The sequence below is a fragment of the Lissotriton vulgaris genome, chromosome 8 (genome assembly GCF_964263255.1).
Source record: "Lissotriton vulgaris chromosome 8, aLisVul1.2, whole genome shotgun sequence".
Taxonomy (NCBI): Eukaryota; Metazoa; Chordata; class Amphibia; order Caudata; family Salamandridae; genus Lissotriton; species Lissotriton vulgaris.
The window spans coordinates 1,549,771,292-1,549,792,385 of record NC_141696.1 but is presented as its reverse complement, the minus strand read 5'-3'; the positions used below and the strand labels follow the sequence as shown (position 1 = coordinate 1,549,792,385).

Genomic DNA, 21,094 nt, shown 5'->3' with positions numbered 1-21,094 from the left:
TTTATTGTCAGCAAGTGGTGTACACAGTTCAGCCGTGTTCCATTTATGTCCATGACCATTCATCTCGTGATCTCGTCTTCTGTCCAGGAGTCTTAATCGACATCTAAGGCGTCATCTGTTCTAGGTAGTTCTTGGGCCCTGGTGTGCAGTGAGGGTGATCACCGCACTCATCTCCAGGTTAGTCCACCATCTGGGGTGAGTTTGACACTCTTTGGCCCTCCTAGTCTGGGTGCCAGAGGAGACCTGCACTCTATTACAAGCAGTGTCATTCTGCAGCCGGTGTCTTTACTCAAACCATGTCAAGGAAACTACTGGTGTTTCAAAGACATTTTGACCTGGAATATCACCTTCACTTTGACAGGGCACAGAAACATATTTTTTAGTCCCAAGGGCCTCAGTTTTTTCTTTATGGGGTTGTAGGTTTTTGTTGTTTCTGACCAATGGTGGTATAATATGGGAATACCATTATTCTAGGGGAGTCAAGTAGTGTCTCACCTTTTGCTCTAGTCTTACAAAGAATAAACTCTTGGTCCCGATAGTTGGGGAATCATGCTATCACCGGCCTCGGAGGGGGCATTGGAGGAGGCTTACTAATCAGAACCCTCTACAATGTTTCTAATATAAGCAGGAGGAAAGATTTGAGCTCCATCAAGAAGAGCCGGATTTTCAAGAAATCCGCTGATTTCAATCCCTCTGTATTTTTCACTTTATATTAGAAGCAGCCTTTCCTGTTTAACTAAAGAAATTTTGATCAGGTTTTTTTTTTCTTTACATTTTTATTGAAGTTCTTGGGGTCACAAAATCAAAGCAAACACAACACACATTAACATCCACAAAATACATGAATGCAAAAAGATACATAAGGAGAATTAAAGCAGGAAAGACACTATTTACCTAGTTACATAAGTCCATAAGTCCATAATTACTCAAAATAGGATCTCTAAATTCTCTCAAACTTCCTCATCCCTCCAATTCGCTGTGCGTATAGTAATTCACTCTTTCTGACATTCTCCATTTTTTGAAGCCAAGCATGAAACAAAGGAGCCTGTATTAATTTCCAGGTTTGCAGTACCAACGACCTTGCCACTGCCCTTGCAATAAACAATAGTTGAACCATCTGATCTACGAATCCAAGATCGGAATCAAATCCATACAACATTAGTTTAACATTATTAGTAATCTGAATCTCGCAATGAATTCACAATTATACAAAAATCTCATTCCAAAAAGGCACAATTTGAGAACAGTGAACTATAATGTGAGACCAATTGGCAGGAGTAAATTGCTGGCATCTAAAGCAGTTGGCACTGGTATTAACGTACATTTTAGCTATCGCGGCAGGAGTACGGTACAATAGCCATTTGGTAAAAAATAACATTCTTCTCCAGTTAGATCCACGGAGTGTACTAAAATTCAATTTATTTATACTCTTTCAAGTGTTAACAGTAAGGACATGGTTCTCCTGGTCCTGCCATTTTTTAATAGCCTTCAGACTCAAATCTACCTCTCTAAATTGAGCTAGACATCGTTTCCACCCCCCTGGCTTCCTAGTCCGTACAGTCATAAATAGGTCATCCCAAAGCCGAGTAGGAGGACAGATGTGCCTGGACTCCAATTGTTCCAACATTTTATAAATCAGAGTATAGGAACCTATTAACATAAATTCCCCGGAATTAATTGTTGCATCTCTCTAGGAGTTAACCATACTCCCTCCCTTTAAAAATCTAATAGAGTATGAAATCCAGCACTATCCCAATGCATTACAGTATTTACTCCTAATTTAATTCCCATATAGGAAAAAGCATATATTAAGGGAGTTCCGGAATTAAGCTGATGGAGAGAATATCTTTTTAAGAATAGCATCCCGTCGTTTAAAGAACCAGTTCATAATCTTATATCGAACGAGTTTTGGAGATTTAGGGACCTTTAAAGGAGAGGGAATCTGGACCTCATGACAAATTTGATCCAAAAAAAAGTTAATAAATAAATTTGGACTATGCATTCCAGTTTTAAATCTATCTAAATACTGAGCAAAATATGCACAATAATAATCTCTAATATTAGGTAGCGCTAAACCTCCCTGTTCGGTGTCACATAGAGTGTTCCTATTGCTATCCGAGGGGTCTTTTTTGCCCATATAAACCCTGAAAATAAAGATTCTACCTTTGAAAAAAAAACACCCGACAGAAAACATGGGATAGCAGAAAATAAAAAATTAAAGAGCGGAAGTATAGACATTTTGATCAGTGCCACGCGGCCAAGAATGGAGAGTGGCAGCGAATTTCATCTAACGAACATAGAACGGACCTTCCGCAAAAGAGGATCAAAATTAAGATGATATAATTCGGTGACTGAGGCAGAAAACATAACCCCCAAATATCTCTTAGGTCTTGAATTAATGCACCCGGCTAAATCTGGATGTAAATCCACATCAGACCCTCCACAAATTAATATTTCAGTCTTTTTTTTGTTGATCCGGTAGCCTCCTAAGGCTTCGAATTATTCAAAAAGCTGAAAGGCTGATGTCTGTGATTGCATATCAGTCTTAATTAAGGTGTGCAGAGCTACGGTGGAGTTCCACGCCTCCACGTAGTTTCCCTGGGCTTCCTGTTTCCTGCTCCTCCTCTTCTCCACGAGGCTGATGGCGGTGACAGCATTTTTGGCGTTCTCGGCGTGAGTGGAGCCTTTCAGAATTGCTCCGGAATTCTGAAACTCTGCGCGACCGGTGATACCGGTGATGCCGTAAATTGACTAACTGGCGGCTTGGCTTGGCTGGAATAGAAGATTGAAGGTAGCTGCTCTGTTCTCTGCCGTTATTTATGTCCTGGATATTTACATGCGGAGGAGGTCAGACGTTTTTCAACGCTTGCTTAAAAAGAAGGAGACCAGCGATTAGAGGTACTTGAATTTGACGGCGTTTCTGCTGGTAAAAAAATACTCTGTACCCCTCTCTGACTTTGGGACTTGAACTTCTGTTAATTTATCCCGTCTGCCCTTTTGACAATTGGCAGTGACTGCTGAGCGAGCAGGACTACATGTTCCAGCGTTCCCTGCGTTCTTGGGAATCACTTTCTTGTGCTGCTGAGTTATTACTGATTTTGTTTGTGCAGGGGGTTCAAAAAGCTCAGTGAAGTATTATCTGTGGCCGCCTATTTATCCCCCGCAGTGGAGCGAAGGCAGTTTAAAATGGGAAAGCAGTTAACAGCTCAAGCTAAGGCTAGAATACGACGCCAGCAAATCAAAGAGGAATCAGAAGCGGCTAAACGGGCCAGTATGGCTGCGGATAAAGAAGACTCCTCTGCTGAAGTTACTGAAAGCTCGGGTGAAGATGAGCTCCCTGATGGTACTTCGATGTTGACCCCTCAGCTTAATCTTGGTATTGATGGGACGCAGGAGGCACCTCTGGCACCTGCCGCGGACGCGGCTCAGCTTCTGATTATACCGGCAAAACCACCTGAGTGTCCTAGTCAAAGTGGATTGCATGTCGCACAGGCACCGAAAGAGGTTAAGATTCCCATTGTTTCTAAAGTCTCCAAACAATTCCCTTTATTTGAAAGGAAATCTACGATACCTGCTTCTATTAACATTGCTTTCCCTGCCTCTGGACTGACTAATAGTGCATGTGCAGGGTCACCGACCGCCTCAGCAGTTATTACTTGATCAGAAAACTGTGAGAATTTGGGCTCAATAACGTGTGCTGCTATCCCAGTTGAGTCAACAGTAACTAATTCTGTATCTCTAACTGAAAGAATTTCTTCATCGGGCAGTAAAGAAATGTTTGCTTCGGCCTCCCTTGTTTCAATGCAAATAAACCCTGCTTTTACTGGCACCACTTTCATGCAAAGTCCGATTTTGGAGATGGATACTGAGACTACCGGTGATTTTCAGATATTGGTTAAAGATATGTTAAACCTGATTCTGGGGGAGGTGAGAGAGATGAAGCAATTTCAAAGGGTGGAGTTGGAAGTTATTAATCAACGTTTGGATAAAATTGAGGACTCGATGACCTCGTTTCCAACTCGTTTGCAGGAGGCAGAGACTAGAATTTCGGGCCTGGAAGACAATGTGTTCATTGTAAAGAAAGATGTTTCAAGCATGTCTACATTTTCCAAGGAACTTGAACTTAAACTCGACGAGTTGGAAAATTATAATAGGTGGTCAAACCTCAGAATAGTGGGTGTACCAGAAAACATTGAGGGATCGGATATGAAGCAATGGATTACTTCTTTTTTTGCTCAGAGGTTATCCCTGAGTTTAAAGGGGATCTTACAATTACCCAGGCGCATCGAGTTCTGGCTCGCCCATTTCTTAATTCTACTTTTCCTCGGACTATCCTTGTGAATTTTGCTGATGTCCGGGTTAAAGAAACTATTCTTTCCCAAGCCTTTAAACAAAGAAAATTTTCTGCTAACCCTACTACCAAATGTCGGATTTTTTCCGATATGTCTGCAGCGGCTGCCAGACGGAGAAAGGAATTCGTTAAGATTCTTCAGTTGTTTAAGGACAAAGGCTCTCACGCTTCAATTGCGCAGCAATCAAAGTTAAAAGTACTGGTAAAGGGTAAATTCTACATGTTCACTGATGTGGACAAAGCACGGGAGCTACTAGGCCAGATGGCACAGGGATAGGATGACTTCAAGATTTGATGTTGGTGGTTTTCGATATGCATTCTTATTTTTGTGAAAGTATTTTGTGGGATGATGCCCGGTTTATCCTTTCCTTTTTTCTTTACTTATTCAATTGACTATAAGGGGGGGGGGAGCAGGTCAGGAACAGGGGAGCCATGGGGCTGAAGGGCACAATAACAAGGCGCCTTCATGTATGGGGTTAGCACCGCGTGGCCAGCGTGGGAGGGAGGAGAAGGTGTAGGAGGGAGGGGCGGGGTGGCTGGGGTGGGGGGTGGTTTGAGTGGGGGAAAAAAGGAAAAAATTGAAGTTTTTGGGGCAGCAATGACAAATTGTTATGACAAAGAAGGTGGATGGTAATGGCTGGAAAGATTTGTTCTAAAATTGTTTATCTATATGTCTATTAGGGGGCTCAAAATAATCTCTTTTAATTTTAATGGGTTAAATAACAGAAAAAAAATGCGAGCTATTGAGTCTTGGATCAAAACAGAGAACCCAACAGTTGTAATGCTGCAAGAAACTCATATTTCAGCGGCAAAAATTGAAGCCTTTTCTATGTTCAAACCCTGGGCCTCATATCGCGGGTTCTCATGTGCCCCAGAATCTAAACGGGGGGTGGCCCTCTTTTTAAAACGGAATTTGGAGGTGGACATTGTCCAGTTTGAGGATGGGGGGTGGGGGGCGAGCCGGTGGTGTTGGGTTACATGTTCAATAAAAGAGAGGAATAGGCCAATTACCTTTGTTTCTTTTTATGCCCCAGTGGAAGATCGTCCCCAAATTTATGAGGATTTGTTCCAATCATTGCTGATGGTCAGGGGGGATATAGTTATTGGGGGAGATTTTAATATCCTAATGGATACAAAATTATATTCTACAATCTCCTCCAGAAAACAATTGAAACCTAAATCACGAAGATCTATTCTGCACAATATATCCGTACTTGATCTCTGCGACCCATGGCGCTTACAAAACCCACAAAAGAAAGACTTCACTTGTTGGTCAGAAAGACATAAATCTTCTTCCCGTATTGATTTCTTCTTGGCCTCTAGGTTATTAAAATTTTCATACCAAAAGTCTTTCCACAATGGATTTTCAGATCATGCAATGTTGGTTATTGAGTTTACGGTCAGTAAAGAAATTCGAATTCCTAAAGATGGATATTTAACAAGGCATACCGTCAAGATGATAACTGGATTAATTCATTAAAATTAGAGATTGTAGAGTTTATATCTCGTAACTCTGGCACGGCTCCTCTGCATATCATTTGGGATTCATTAAAAGCTTTTATTCGCGGCATTATAATAGGCAAAGATGCAGCAAGCAGAATGGCGTACTATTATACAAACTAGGATCTCACTTTATCAAAAGATACATACATTAACTTTGCTGCGACAATCCAATTTTTCTAGTGCCGCTCAAAGTCAATTGAATGATGCCAAACGTGAACTCAGTGTACTTTTTTCTACACAGAGTAAACAACAATTTCATGAACAATCTCAAAGGATTTATGAAGAGAGTAATTTTACCGGCAAACTCCTAGCTTTGCAGGCGAAAGAGCCAGCCGCTGCAAATCTGATCCGCTCTCTAAAATGTCCCACCACACAGATAGAGTCATCACAGTCGGATGTAATTGGCTCTATAATGGTTTCCCATTATAAGCAGATATATAGTCAACATCAAGATATAGATTATTCTGAGCTTTAAAATTTTCTGGGCAGATACGATTTGCCTTCTCTTTCACAGCTGGAGTGGGAAGTAATGATGAGCCCATTTTCTAAGACCGAATTAGAAGTGGTGATCAAGGACTTGCCAATTGGTAAGGCTTGTGGCCCTGACGGTCTCCCATCCGAATTCTTTAAGGTTTTTTTTAGTGCCTTTTCTGATTTGTTACTTCAATTATTAAATTCTATGTTAGCTGGGGGCAAGTTCCAGATTCTTTCGGTGTGGGCACAGTTGTCAGTTTCCTGGAGAAAGGTAAAGATCCAAAAGACCCTAACTCATATAGGCCCATTACACTATTGAACACGGACTATAAGATCACTACCAAATTATTATCAACACGTTTTAATACTATTGCAGCAGATCTTATCCATCCCGACCAAAATGGTTTTGTTGCGGGTCGGCAGCTCGCCACAAACACTCATTTCTTGGCCGAGGCTTTAGATTATTTTCAGATTAAAAAGATCCCTGCTTTAATTTTATTGTTAGATGCGGAAAAGGCTTTTGATTTGGTGGTTTGGACAACTTTATTTGGTATTTTAGAGCACTTTGGAATACCTACACAAATCATAAGTTTAATTCAAAATCTATACACGGGTGCAACAGCAAATATAATTATTAATTCTGCTATGGTGGGTACAGTGTTGGTCCAACCAGGCACAAGGCAGGGTTGCCTTTTGTCCCCTATTCTTTTTGCTTTTTTTATTGAGCCGTTAGCAGCAGCAATACGCAAATCGTTACATATTGTCCCTCCGATCATCTCTATGGCTAAAATCAAACTGTATGCTGACGATATTAGAAATTTTGATCAGGTTGTATTGAATACAGCAAAGGAACATAATACGAGGCCCATGTGTGGCCTGTGCCATTTATTTGATATAACTGTACTGAATACACCGAAGCAAAGCAACGCGGGACCAGAGTGTGTTCTTAACCATTTGTTTATGCAAACAAACTTAGAGAGAGAGAGATACACTTCCTCTAGTGGTATTGACAAAAGTGATTATATGAAATGTATGCTTTTCTCCCCACCAGACCCATTGTTCTTATATACTCAGACATGTGCCATGGTCACTTCTCAATACAAACGTCAGGTAACATACTACTGGAACTTTGGTTTAGCGTATGTTTTCCGGAAACTATAAACTTTCTGATCTACATAGTATTTCATACAAATCAACCACAGGAGGGAGGTCTTGAGTGACTTTGACACAATTTAAACTGGAATGTTTCCTCTACAAAGACCAAATTACTAAATGTTCTATTATGGGCACATCTGCAGTAGACACTAGGACCGTGTTAACATTGAAGACTGCTACACCCCAAGTGCCAACTCAGATTAACCAAATAAGAGTGGTTGGCACTGGCTAGTAATATTTCTAGCAAAAGAGAATTCTGTCCGAATTCTATATGTCAATCTTAAAAAAGAAATATCAGACAGAATATTATTTCACAATAAAAGGTCTGATTAATGGGGTGCAAACACTTTCGCCGTTTGAGCTCCTCACTTTTGGGGAGATTATAGTGGGTTGGGTAAATGTATGAGATGCCTCTGACAGCAAGTAGTTCAAAGTGATATTATGAATTTTTTGGGAAACTATTTTGGATTCCAGACAAAGCAGGCTGCTGAACATTCCGAGCACAGCATCCACATAGAGATAAATGACCCCCATCTGACCATCCACTGCCTAAGTATCTGCCTGAGGAAAAAATTCCAAGCACAGCATTCACCTAGAGACAAATGAACCCATCTGACAATCCACTGCCTAAGTATCTGCCTGATGAACATTCCGAGCACAGCATCCACATGGGGACAAATGACCCCTCAGCGGACAATCCACTGCCTAAGTATCTGCCTGATTCCTTGCAGATTTGGCATTGCCAGAGTGAAAGCGAAGTCCAGCTCCAAACATTCTGTGGCCTGGCTGATGGAGTGTACGTGTTGTTTAAGAGATCAGAACTGGTGGCATGAAATGACTGTCGCATATAATAGATGTATAGGTGCACCTCAGGGTAGGCTTTTGACATTAGGCCTCTTGTTGATTTAAGTGTGGGTTCAATATGATTTTTGGGTTTCATTATGCCTTGCTCACAGCGTGGATAGTGAAGCAGAGCATCATATTTTTTTGAGTAAGGGGAGCTTATAGAGGAAAGTATGGCAATTTAGAAAATAAATAGCTTTTGTATACCCCGGAGGGCTTCTGAGCTGTGGGGAGTAATTTATTATTGGAAATTAACTCTTGGCCTAGCCTTGCAGAAAGAAAAGTACATACGTGTCCAGGCAACGTAAACCATTTGTAGTGAGCTCAGGGTCTGAAATATGTAGTCATTAATCCCAATGTTAATGAAAATGTCTATATATTGGTTTCATGTTTTGTGCGGGTCAAGAGTAAAACAAACCCAAAACTAGCCTCCAGCTTGAGGGTTAAACATGTGCTAGTTTTTCAACATGTGATTTTAATTACGTCTTGCTAGTAGGCTTGAGAGTGAACTATAGTGTTGTATTTTTGGTTACAGAGAGCTAACAGACCAATGTATGATTTAGCAGTTTTGGACATTACGAAAAAATCAGTTATTGTCAACCCCAACGTGGATGGAAGTACTTACCTAAGGAGGAGGAGTCTCAACAATGCTGAATGTAGACGAAGACTTGCATAGGAAGAAGAGAGGAAAATGTAGAACCAGCATAAAGACTGACAAAAAGGGAAAGACGGAACAATTAGAAGACAGAAAAAACAATACAGAGGGATGACACGGAGAGGAAAAACCAACAAAGGACTATAAGGTTCTCTCATTCTGGCAATCTTTGACCCCCAGACCTGGGAAGCGGGGGACCACCAACGAGGAGTGGACTCACGGAGGAGGATACTGTGCTGCACAGTGAACACGATGAGGAGCTCCAGCACATATGTCAGCCAGGAGGAATCAAAGCTGAGGAGCTCTGTTAGAGGGAGGAGCACCAACGAGGAGTCGACTCACAAAGGAGGATACCCTGCTGCTCAGGGAACACAGAGGAGCTCCAGCACGGATGACAGTCAGGAAGAATCGAAACCAAGGAGCTGCTATTGGAGGGAGGAGGACCATGGAGCCAAGGGGCATACCTGGAAATACAGGTGAATGACAGAGATGGAAGCCTGCACTCCACCTGGAAACACTGTGGCCCCACCATGGTTTATTTATTTTATTTATTTATATTTAATTTTGTAGAGCGCACAGCTACCCGGAGGTTTCCCGGCGCTAAACCAATGAGGAGAGTGTACAGTAGCAAAACTAAAGATCAAAAAGCCACGTTTTGACATCCCTTCTGAATTTTAGATAGTTGGATTCCATCCGAATGGATAAAGGGAGAGAATTCCACAAGGATGGGGCCAAAAAAGCAAAAGATCGACCTCCCATTCTGGCTCTCTTCGTCCTAGGGATCAGAAGTTTATGTTGACTAGATGAACGAAGAGTGCGGGAAGGAAGGTACGGATGAATAAGAGATTTCAAATACTGGGGGGCTTTGCCAGTGTTAATTTTGTATACAAGACAAAGAGCCTTGAATTTACATCGATTGTCAATGTTTAGCCAGTGAAGACTACGACGGTGCAAGGAAGTGGAAGATTTATAAGGTAGTTTACATAGGAGGCGGACTGCCATGTTCTGAACCGTTTGTAATTTCCGAATAACCTCTTTGCCCGCTCCCAGAAAGAGAACATTACCATAGTCCAGGCGAGATGTTATTAACGCCTGGACTACGGTTTTCTGGGTTTCAAGAGGAAGCATCCAGGTGATTTTCCTCAGCCATTTGAGGATGGTTGTACAAATGGAGGAGACTCTCACGGCATGTTGTCTCATGGACAGCTGGTCATCGAATATTATTCCCAAGTTACGGGCAGTTTTCGAAGGGTTGGGAGGGTGCCCATTTGAACAGGCCAGTGATAGGGTCCCCATAAGGCAGGATTGTTGCCAAATAGGAGGAGTTCCGTTTTCCCTCCGTTCAGTTTTAACTTATTATTGTACATCCAAGAGGCAATATTATTGAGTCCATGGCAGAGGGATGATGTAGTGGAAAGATGACTGGTGGAGAGGGAAAAAATGATCTGTGTGTCATCTGCATATGAAAATATAGAGAGCCCTGCCTGCTCTGCAATATCCGCTAAGGGTCGAACATATAAATTAAAAAGGAGGGGGCTTAGGATGGAGGCTTGTGGGACACCATATGCAGATGTATGAATTTTTGACATCGAGGTAGTCGAAAAGACTTGAAATGTCCGATCGGACAAAAAACTGATGAGCCATTCAAGGGCAGAATGAGTGATGCCAGATGTTTTTAAAGTGTTAATCAGAATGGGGTAGGAGACCGTATCAAATGCAGCACTTAAATCTAATAGAATAAGTGCCACGGTCTCCCCTCTGTCTACCAGATGACGAATGGTTTCAGAGACTCCCAGCAGAGTGGATTCTGTAGAAAAACCAGAACGAAAACCAGATTGTGAAGGGTGTAAAATGTTGTGAAATTCAATATGGCTAGTAAGTTGCTTATTTATATTTTTTTCTAGAATCTTGGAATAGACTGGAAGAAGGGAAATTGGTCGGAGGTTGGCGGAAATACTTGGATCAGCATTGGCCTTTTTTAGCAATGGTACGACCATCGCATGTTTCCAGGAGTTAGGGACCTTAGCCTCCCTAAGTGATGTATTCAATAGTTCCACTATGAGTTTTAGGGAGGGTAGGTCAAGGGTAAGCAAGATTTGAGGAGGGAAGGGATCAAGGGGGGAACCAGATTTAATGCTTTTCACTAAGTTAAGTAGTATGGAAGGGGTCAATGGATCCCAGACCTTGATCTCCGCCGCTTCCGACTGAGAGAAGTCTGAGGCAGTAGAAGCAGTAGGTTCAAAAACTGGATGAACATTAGATGGACCGAAATCGGCATATATACTCTCGATTTTGGAGACAAAGAAGTCTGCTAAGGAATCACATTGTGATTTACCTAAACATGGGGCCTTGGGTTGACTGGTGGCACCCGAGATTTCCTGCACTACCTTGAACAAGGCTTTAGGACGATTTTGAGCATTCAGGATGGATGAATTAACATATTCAGTTCTGGCAGTTTTGCAGAGAGAATGGTATTTGGTTAGAGCAGCTTTATAGTGTAGTTTAGCTTGAGGATCGTAATCTGAGCGCCATTTCCGCTCAAGATGTTTGCAGCTGGTTTTTTCCTTTTTTAGTTGGTCATTGAACCAAGGGGCCGGAGGGTGATGTATATTAAATGTCTGCTTACGAAGTGGGAGACAAATGTCTGCAGCAGATGTAAGCCAGCGATCAATGACGTCCACTTGATCAATGCTACTGATCTCAGTGAGGGGCATAGAATCAGACAAAGCAGAATTGAATTTATTGGAATCTAATTTCTTCCAGTTGCGGGTCATTCTAGGTTTAGGGGCGATTGCTAGGTCGTTAAAGGAGTGAGCAAAAGAGATGGAAAATTCTAGCACAAAGTGGTCAGACCACGGGACAGGTAAGGGGAGCTTACAGGATACTGCATCCAAATTAGATAGAATAGGGTCAAGCAGATTGCCCGCCTTGTGGGTAAGGTCTGAGTTGTGTAGGGTAATATTCATGGCCGCTAGGTCAGACAGTAAATTAGTACTAATTGGGCATGTTGTATCGTTAAAATGAATGTTTAGATCACCAACAATAAGGAAATTGGTTGACATCAGTAGTAGAGGAGCTAAACATTCTGATAGAGATGCAGCCCATGAAGAGGCATGGCCGGGGGGGGGGTAGGGGGGGGCGGTAAATCAAAACGCCTGTAAGTGTGAGATTGGGGGATAACAGCAACTTAAACAACCCAGCCTCACAATTAGAGATCGCGATATCCTCCCATTCACAGGAGAGAGTTCTTTTAAAAATAATGGCTATTCCCCCTCCCTCCTTGCCCTTTCTGTTACTGGCCAAGAGGGTGTAATTATCTGGGAGAGCGGTTGCAATATCAGGGCCAGAGTGGTCCGTCAGCCAAGTCTCCGTGAGGAACAGGGCATCAGGTTGGAAGGAACAGAGCAGATCAAAAACATCTCTGCTATGCTTAGGGAGGGACCTGCAATTTAGACTAATAAAGTTGAAGATTTGTGAGGAGAGTTTTGGAGTCGATTTGCATAAGAAATTGGACCCGAAATGTCTAGTGTTGATGGAAGCGCAGTAAGAGATAACAAACACTCTGGACAGATCAGGGGCGTATGCTGAGGGGAAAAAGAAGTATCATTAGTGCATTGTGGTGGCCTAAGGGACAGGAGAGTATGTTTTGAGTAAGTTCGCCTAGAATCAGAGTGTGTTGAGGCATAAGGACTGGCCCTGGGCCGCGAACAGGCGCGGACGGGCGCAGACGGGCAGGACTCTGGCACGACTCCGGCGCGCCACCGTCACGCCCGCTGCGCACGTCCGCTGCGCGTCGTCCAGCACATCGGTTAAGTAGGGAGGCGGCGGTCGGATGACTAGACCGCGCACCCCTGCTTCCGCCGGAAGTGATTAGGGATAGGAAGACCTCCCTCCACACCACGAGCTGGGCTCAGGGAGGAACGGGGTGTGTTAGAGCACAGAAAGGTGACTGTCAGCAATCGACACACACATTTTTAAAATCAAGCACTTTTAAAAAATACACGAGTGCAGGCAACCGAAGATGTGCCCACTTGCTCTCTCACAGCATCGTCACACACCCCGGAACCATAATGCACCGAAATGACAAATAACAATTAAAATAAAATAGCCCGGTCAGAGCACCTAAATCGTGCCCCCCATGGATTAATTATGCAGCGCGGTGCAAGCACATTGTTACATCCTGCACTGTATATCTGTATTTATATCACTTCCCCTTTAATGGCATGTGCCTTTCCCCTTGGTGTTCTGGTTCTCAGAACTTTCCTAGTGATGCATTCTGCATCTTATGTCAGTTGTACTTGGACTTGAAGCTGTCTACATGATGCTGTGCTGCTGAATAAACCTACTTGGATTTTAACTTGTTTCCTGGATTATTACAAAATTTGGTGACGAGGACTCCAGCCATCTACAGCACAGGAGCGGAGTGAACCCTATTTTATTTCTTTTGAACCATTTTTTCTGACTTTCTGGATATTTTGCTATTTGGTCCTCTAAAAAATTTTTTACATTCTTACTTGAGGCTCCTTGGATTTTTCCCTTTGCCTCCCCTACCTTTTGGAAGATTTACGGCTTAATTTTATGGTAATTTCGACATTTTTCTGTCTGTGCATCTTTTAATTCTTCCCAGCGCACAGTTTGCTGAAGATTCTAATTTTGCGCCGAGCAGACACCGAGCTGTAGAACCCGCTTCTCTAGCGAAGATTCCAGCCCCTGCCTGCATTCCTGAACGCGCTGTGGAGAACGCTTCTTGTATTGCCTAGCAACGTGACCACCGTGATCATCGTTCCACAAATGAAGCGTCAATACGTCAGCGCTTGTCTTCACAACCAAGCTACTAGACGTCAGACGTTTCCTAGCAACCAACTCTAATAATTGTCAACACGCCTGGCAATACGCGTCATTTCCTAGTAACGTGCTCTCCTTTACACGCACTGTGAGTAGCGTCTCACGTCACTCTGCGTGCAACATGCGGCCATTTTGCTTGTTGTCAAACTTTCAATATCCTAGCAACGATCGGATTGCTTTCGACTTGCCGATCGAGGACGAAGCATTTACATTTTACCGGCTAATACCACCGATCGTGTACTAGGAAACATACTTCTTCCTGACAACCACTGCTCTGTGGTATTTACACCGTTTTCTTCAACGTTTCTTTCAACAATTAACAAACAATTTTATTTCATTTATTCTGGGCACTGTTTTATTATTGTTTACAAAATTTCAACGTCTATTACCTTTGTATTTACTTTTATATTTCGTTTTAGTTTACAAATGTTGCCCATGATTTAGTACAATTTATTCATGATGATTTAGTACAATTTATTCATGATGATTTAGTACAATTTATTCATGATACTGCTTTACATATAATATTCCAGTGCATTTTATAGTTGATATTTTACTGCATTTCTTAATTTTCCTTTTAGCATATTTCTTTGTCATTGAGTTATTGAACATGCAATTTGACCCTCCTGCTAAGTTTCTCCAAGTTAAAGGTGATCCTCCCTTGCCTTGGGCAAGATGGAAAGAAGAATTCTTCAATTATATGAAAGCTATTGATGGAGAGCGAATGGGGGCAGAGAGGAAGAAAAGTATCTTATTACATTGTTTAGGCTCAGAAGGGCAGGACATTTTTAGAACTTTGCCTATTATTGTGCTAACTTCTGGGAGTGGTGATAATCTTAATGTTTACTCTGAAGCACTTGCCAGATTGGAAAAAAGATTCAAACCTACTGCAAACATTGCCCTTAATCGTTTCAAATTTTATAACAGGGCACAGAAACAAGATGAATCGTTTGATGATTTTCTCACTGCTTTGAGAGCGTTAACTTTACGCTGTAATTTTGGCACAACGGCAGATGAAATGATTCGTGACCAAATTATTGTTCAAGATAAATTGTGGTGTTTAGGTGATCCTACCCTTGAGGAAAGTATTGCTATTGCTAAATCTACAGACATGTCTGAAAAATGGATGAATATTGTAGAGAAACAAAGTACTAATCCTAGTAAAAGTAGTGTTGAGGAAGAAGTATGCCTTGTTAGGCCCAAAAATGAAGGAAAGAATTTCAGTGCTACACAATTAAACACAAAGAATGTGTCTATTAGTAACTTCAAGAAACCTCATTTTAACAACAGTTCAGTTTCTTGTTTCAGATGTGGAAACAGATCTCACATTGCTTCTTTCCAAGGTTGTCCTGCTCTTAATAGAACCTGCAATATATGTGGCAAAATGGGACACTTTGGGAATGTATGTAGAGAAAAACGTTTCAATACTCAAGGGCGAACAGGACATGCACGTCCTATTTCCAATTTTTCTACTCCTGCAAAAGTTTCCTCTGTTAATGATGCTGAAATCCCTACACAAGAACTCAATAGAGGCTATGTTGTCTCTATCATTCAAAGTGGTACTGTTGTTTCAATTAGTAAAAAATCACCTAAGTGCATGTTTAACATTTTAGGTATTGAGATACAATTGATGGTGGATTCTGGATCCCCATGGACCATTATTACAAAGCAATATTTTGATGAAAAGTTACAGAATGTATGTGATTTGTCTAAGTCACAACCATCTGATATTCTAGCTGAAAGTTTTAATGGAGGCAATATTTCCATTGAAGGATTTTTGTGTGTTCCTCTAACTTTCAGAGGTAGATTAGCTCACATCAAATTATATATTGCTATAAAGGGTGTGAATGTTCTAGGGTGGCAAGATCAGTGGGAACTTGGCATTAAGTTGAATCCACGAGCCAAAGACCCTATTGAGCTTTGTAGTGACCAAGAGATGATTAATTCCATTACTGATGGGGGAGAGGATGTCACTTCATTGTGGAGCAGTAAATTTGACAAAGTATTTTGTGATCAACTAGGAAAGTTGAAAGGGTTTGCACACAAAATAGTGCTAAAAGATGGAGCTATTCCGGTTAAGCAGAAATTAAGAGGTGTACCTCTCAATGTCAGGTCTGAGTTAAAAGATATGCTGGATGACTTATTGAAAGATGACATCATCGAACCCATAGAGTCTTCAGAATGGGTTTCGCCCATAGTTCTTGTACGTAAACCGGATCAAAAGTTGAAAGTCTGTATTGATTTGAGGGCTCTTAATTCAAATATTGTCATAGATTGCCATCCACTTCCAAATATTAATGAGCTTGTTTCCTTATTCGATGGTGCGCAGATCTTTTCTACTTTAGATCTTAGGTCAGCGTACCACCAAATAGAGTTGACAGAAGAATCTAAGAAATTCACTGCCTTTATTACTCCCATGGGTCTCTTCCAATACAAGAGAATGCCTTTTGGCTTGGCTTCAGCCGCTTCCGTTTTCCAGCGTGTAATGTTTCAGATGTTCAGGGATCTTGATTCTTTCGTTAAATGTTTTCAAGATGACATTCTGATTTTTTCTAAAAATGTTGTTGAACATTCTGTACATTTAGATGAGGTATGTTCCAGATTACAAAGTCATGGTCTTACCCTTAAAGCACATAAGTGCAATTTGTTCAAGAAGTCGGTAGAGTATTTGGGACACACCCTTTCAGGGGAAGGTTTGATTCCAAAGAAATATAATGTTGAGGCAATTCTCAATGCGCCGGCTCCCAATAATAAGGAACAGCTTTTGTCCTTTTCGGGAATGTGCGAGTACTACAGCAAATTTGTTGCTAACTTTGCCACAAAAATGGAGCCTTTAAGGAAGTTGTTGAGGCAGAAGAATGAGTTTGTGTGGACCATAGAGCAAGAAAAGGCTTTTACAGAGATTAAAAAAGATATTGTAAATTCTCCAACTTTAGGACCTTTTAGGATGGGGAAAGAGTGCATTATCACTACGGATGCGAGTTTGTATGGTTTGGGGTGTGTGTTGTCTCAGACAGATGGTGTGTCAGAGTGGAATGTTGCTTTCTCGTCTAGGACCTTGAGTGAGACAGAACGCAGGTATGCTGTTATCGAGCGAGAACTTCTTTCATGTGTGTGGGCAATCGAACACTATAGGATCTACATTTGGGGAAGCAAGTTCGTATTAAGAACTGATCACAAGCCCCTTGTTCATATTCTTTCAGTGGGAGGAGGATGGAACTCAACAGCGAGAATTGCGCGACTAACATCTAGATTACAGGAGTATAGTTTCACAGTAGAATATATACCAGGAAAGAAAAACGTCACAGCTGATTGTCTATCACGCCTTCCATGTCTTAGCGTAGTTGATGGTATCTCTGGGTGTAAGGATGTTGATTTTGTCTCTGGATTGCAGGATTTTGTTGGTACTCAGTATCAGGATATTACAAAATAACACTTAAGCCAAAATAACAATTTTGGCTTAAGTGTCAAGAGAAGGATGATAAGATGAATACTTTAAGGATATATGTGTTGGAAGGTTGGCCCAACAAAGCCAATGTCAGAGAGGATATCGTGCCGTTTTTTAATGTTGCGGATGAATTGTTTTGCGAAGAGAATTTAGTTTTTAAAGGTGACAAGTGTATCCCACCTGTTGGTGTTCAGGACCTAATACTCAAGTTAGCTCACAAGACCCATCCGGGAATTTCTGCTATGAAGCGCCTTATTAGGTTGAATTTTTGGTGGCCAGGTTTGGACAGGTTCGTGGATCGTGTGGTCAGAGAATGCAATGAGTGTTGTGACAAAGATAAAATGTTGAAAGTGGTTGTTCCTCCCCTTAAATCAGTAGTCTGGCCTGAATTTCCGTGGAAAAAAATTGCTTTTGACATTTCTGGCCCGTTCAGCATTTTACCTGAGTCTTCTCGTTTTGCTCTAGTGATTATTGATTATCATTCTAAATGGCCAGAGGTAAAGTTTGTATCCAAGATTACTTCTGAGGTCATTATTATGTTTTTCCAGGAAGTGTTTTCTAGAGAGGGTTGTCCCTCTGTGTTGGTATCAGACAACGGTGTTCAACTTGTCTCGTCAGAGATGCAGTCATTTTTACAATCCTGTAATATTAAACATGTCAGAACTTCTCTCTATGAACCGCACGAGAATGGTCAGGTTGAGCGTTTCAATCGTGTGTTAAAAATTTTTGTTGTTGACTCCATCAAGGAAAAGGGTAACTGGTTGAATGCTCTCAGAGAGAAACTTTGGAACTACCGTATAACTCCCCATACCACTACTGAAGTTAGTCCATTCAAACTACTTAAGGGAAGAGATCCAGCATCCGTTATATGCCCTTGGTGGTTCAAGGAGAAGTGTAAAGGTTTTGGTGAAGATACTGTTGATGTTAAGAGTCTTGCGGACAGAGTTTTATGTAAACAAAAGAAATCGGCCGAATGGTATAACAGGAGGTGGAAAGCAAGAGAGCATGGCTTGGCTGTTGGTGATTGGGTCAAGATTATGAAACCTTCTTTTGTTAGCAAGGGCACGAGCAAATATGGCAGACCTATTCAGATCAAAAATGTTTTTAACAACACTGTTATCACGCAAGATGGAAAGGTCTGGAATGTAAGCAAAGTCGCAAAGTGCCCTGTCCAGTATGATGGGAATACTCATGTTGTGCCTCCTTCTCATTTTGTACTTCCTTCTGATACTATTGCCTCTAGGATCAAGGAGGATTCCCGTATTCGTAAGAAGCCCATGTCTTTACGGGACTTTGTATAATATATTTCTTCTGTTAGCTTTTTGACTTTTGTACATATGTTTCATTCCTTGTTTTCCTTTAGGGGGGAGATGTGTTACATCCTGCACTGTATATCTGTATTTATATCACTTCCCCTTTAATGGCATGTGCCTTTCCCCTTGGTGTTCTGGTTCTCAGAACTTTCCTAGTGATGCATTCTGCATCTTAATGTCAGTTGTACTTGGACTTGAAGCTGTCTACATGATGCTGTGCTGCTGAATAAACCTACTTGGATTTTAACTTGTTTCCTGGATTATTACACACACAGATCGTGCCCCCCCGCAATCAGGTCATAAAATGAAGCGCAGTAGTGCAACAGTACACGTACCTTGTTGGTAGGTCTGGAGCCTGATACTCTCCTGCGTTAAGTAGGGAGGCGGCGGTCGGATGACTAGACCGCACACCCCTGCTTCCGCCGGAAGTGATTAGGGGTAGGAAGACCTCCCTCCACACCACGAGCTGGGCTCGGGGAGGAACGGGGAGTGTTAGAGCACAGAAAGGTGACTGTCAGCAATCGACACACACGTTTTTAAAATCAAGCACTTTTAAAAAATACACGAGTGCAGGCAACCGAAGATGTGCCCCCTTGCTCTCTCACAGCATCGTCACACACCCCGGAACCATAATGCACCGAAATGACAAATAACAATTAAAATAAAATAGCCCGGTCAGAGCACCTAAATCGTGCCCCCCACGGATTAATTATGCAGCGCGGTGCAAGCACATAGATCGTGCCCCCCGCAATCAGGTCATAAAATGAAGCGCAGTAGTGCAACAGTACACGTACCTTGTTGGTACTGATGAGGACCAGGTGCGTGACAGAGGTAGTTCGGGGAAGGAACTGGTAGGCAAGAGTACAAGCATAGAGGCTGGTGCGGAGTCCAACGAGGACAACCGGGATAAAAACCATGACAATCGTGCATATATGACCCTCAAATCTCCTGGGTTTCTTTTCTTTTAGAAGCAAGTCTTGATGGCCAAACTAAGTGCCTTATTCTTGTGATGGATAAGAAAGTGTGAAGGGCTAAGAAACATAGCAGAAGAAAGGATAAAACAGGAGAAACAAAGAGGAAGAAATTCAGGCAGACCATAGAAAGCAGAACAGGATGGAAAAGATATAGGGCTAGATGTAGGTAAATCAGATTTACCGATTCATAAATACCGAATTTTACCCATTCGGTATGCATGAATCGGTAAATCTGATGTAGGTAATTATTCGGTAACAAATACCGAATCAGTAGGATTCGATATTGACCGATTCGGTAATTACCGAATCAGTATTTGCCATTGATTCCTATGGGCCTTGAAGCCCATAGGAATCAATGGCAAATACCGATTCGGTAATTACCAAATCGGTAAAAATACTGAATTGCCAAGGGGGACAGGGTGTCACTTTGACACCCTGTTGCACCTCTGTTCTGGCTTGTGTGCCATGTGACACGCATACATGCCCTTAGGGCAGGTATGTGTGCCACATGGCACAGGTGTACATGCACAGATGTACATGTACACAGGAATTCGTTATTTACCACCCAATAGTATTGGGTGGTAAATAACGAATTTTTAAGGGCCTGGGGCACTGTTTACTGTGCCACTTACATATTGATTTACAGAATCGGTAAATTTACCGAATCGGTATTTTACCGATTCTGTAAATTTACCGAATCGGTAAATTGACCGATTCTGTAAATCAAAGGCCCCCTACATTACAAAACCCAAATACCAGTCGGTAACGGCCGAAATCGACCTTTACCGACCGGTATTTGGTCTCCTACATCTGGCCCATAGTTGGGAAGAACAGCAATAGATCCATTGGATCTCCAATAATCGAGATTTTTATTTATTTGACCTGTGTTAAAATGACACTTACCTTTAATCTGGGGACATTGGAGGTGGCGCCTCAGCCACTCTCTGGAGCTAAGAAGAAGTCTGCAGGGCCAAATCCTAGGGAGAGTAGAAGAAAGAATCCTATTAGATCTTTACTGACTTTTCAAAGAATTTGAGCCTGTATGATGAATGGAGAACAATAAAACAGTTACTCAGAAAGCCTTGTAATTGACCTGGGTTACTGTATTTAAACAAACAAAACAGAGACCGAGAAATTAATATGCAGAGTTCCTCAGCCTCACCCTTTTCAACATGTACAAGACACTACTCGCCAACATCACTGTCTTTTCCAACAGCGATCACACACAAGTCATCTTTTCCCTGACGGACAAAACAACCACCGCCAGAACTAACTTCTCAAACTGCATGACCATGAAAGCAGACTGGATGCAAACCAACTGCCTGCAGCTCAACTCTGACAAGACAGAAGTACTGGTCTTTGACATCAAGACCTCCCCAATGGACTCCACCTGGTGGCCATCGAATATAGGACCAAACCCGGCACCCAAAACCACTCAAGTAATCTAGGATCACCCTATTCAGCATGGCGGCTCAAGTCAAAGCAAAAAATCTTCAAATGGATGCCTCAGAACACATGGGGCAGTATTACAAT

The 21,094-nt window shown here is 42.0% G+C and overlaps 1 protein-coding gene across 1 annotated transcript in view; it reads right to left on the bottom strand.

Moving 5' to 3' along the window:
- Positions 1-21,094, bottom strand: part of LOC147700353 (uncharacterized) — a 190,419-nt gene that overhangs the window by 25,316 nt on the left and 144,009 nt on the right. The window contains exon 4 of the mRNA XM_086935714.1: positions 20,465-20,538. The gene's annotated coding sequence lies outside the window, so the exon portion shown is untranslated. The remainder of the gene's footprint in view (positions 1-20,464; positions 20,539-21,094) is intronic.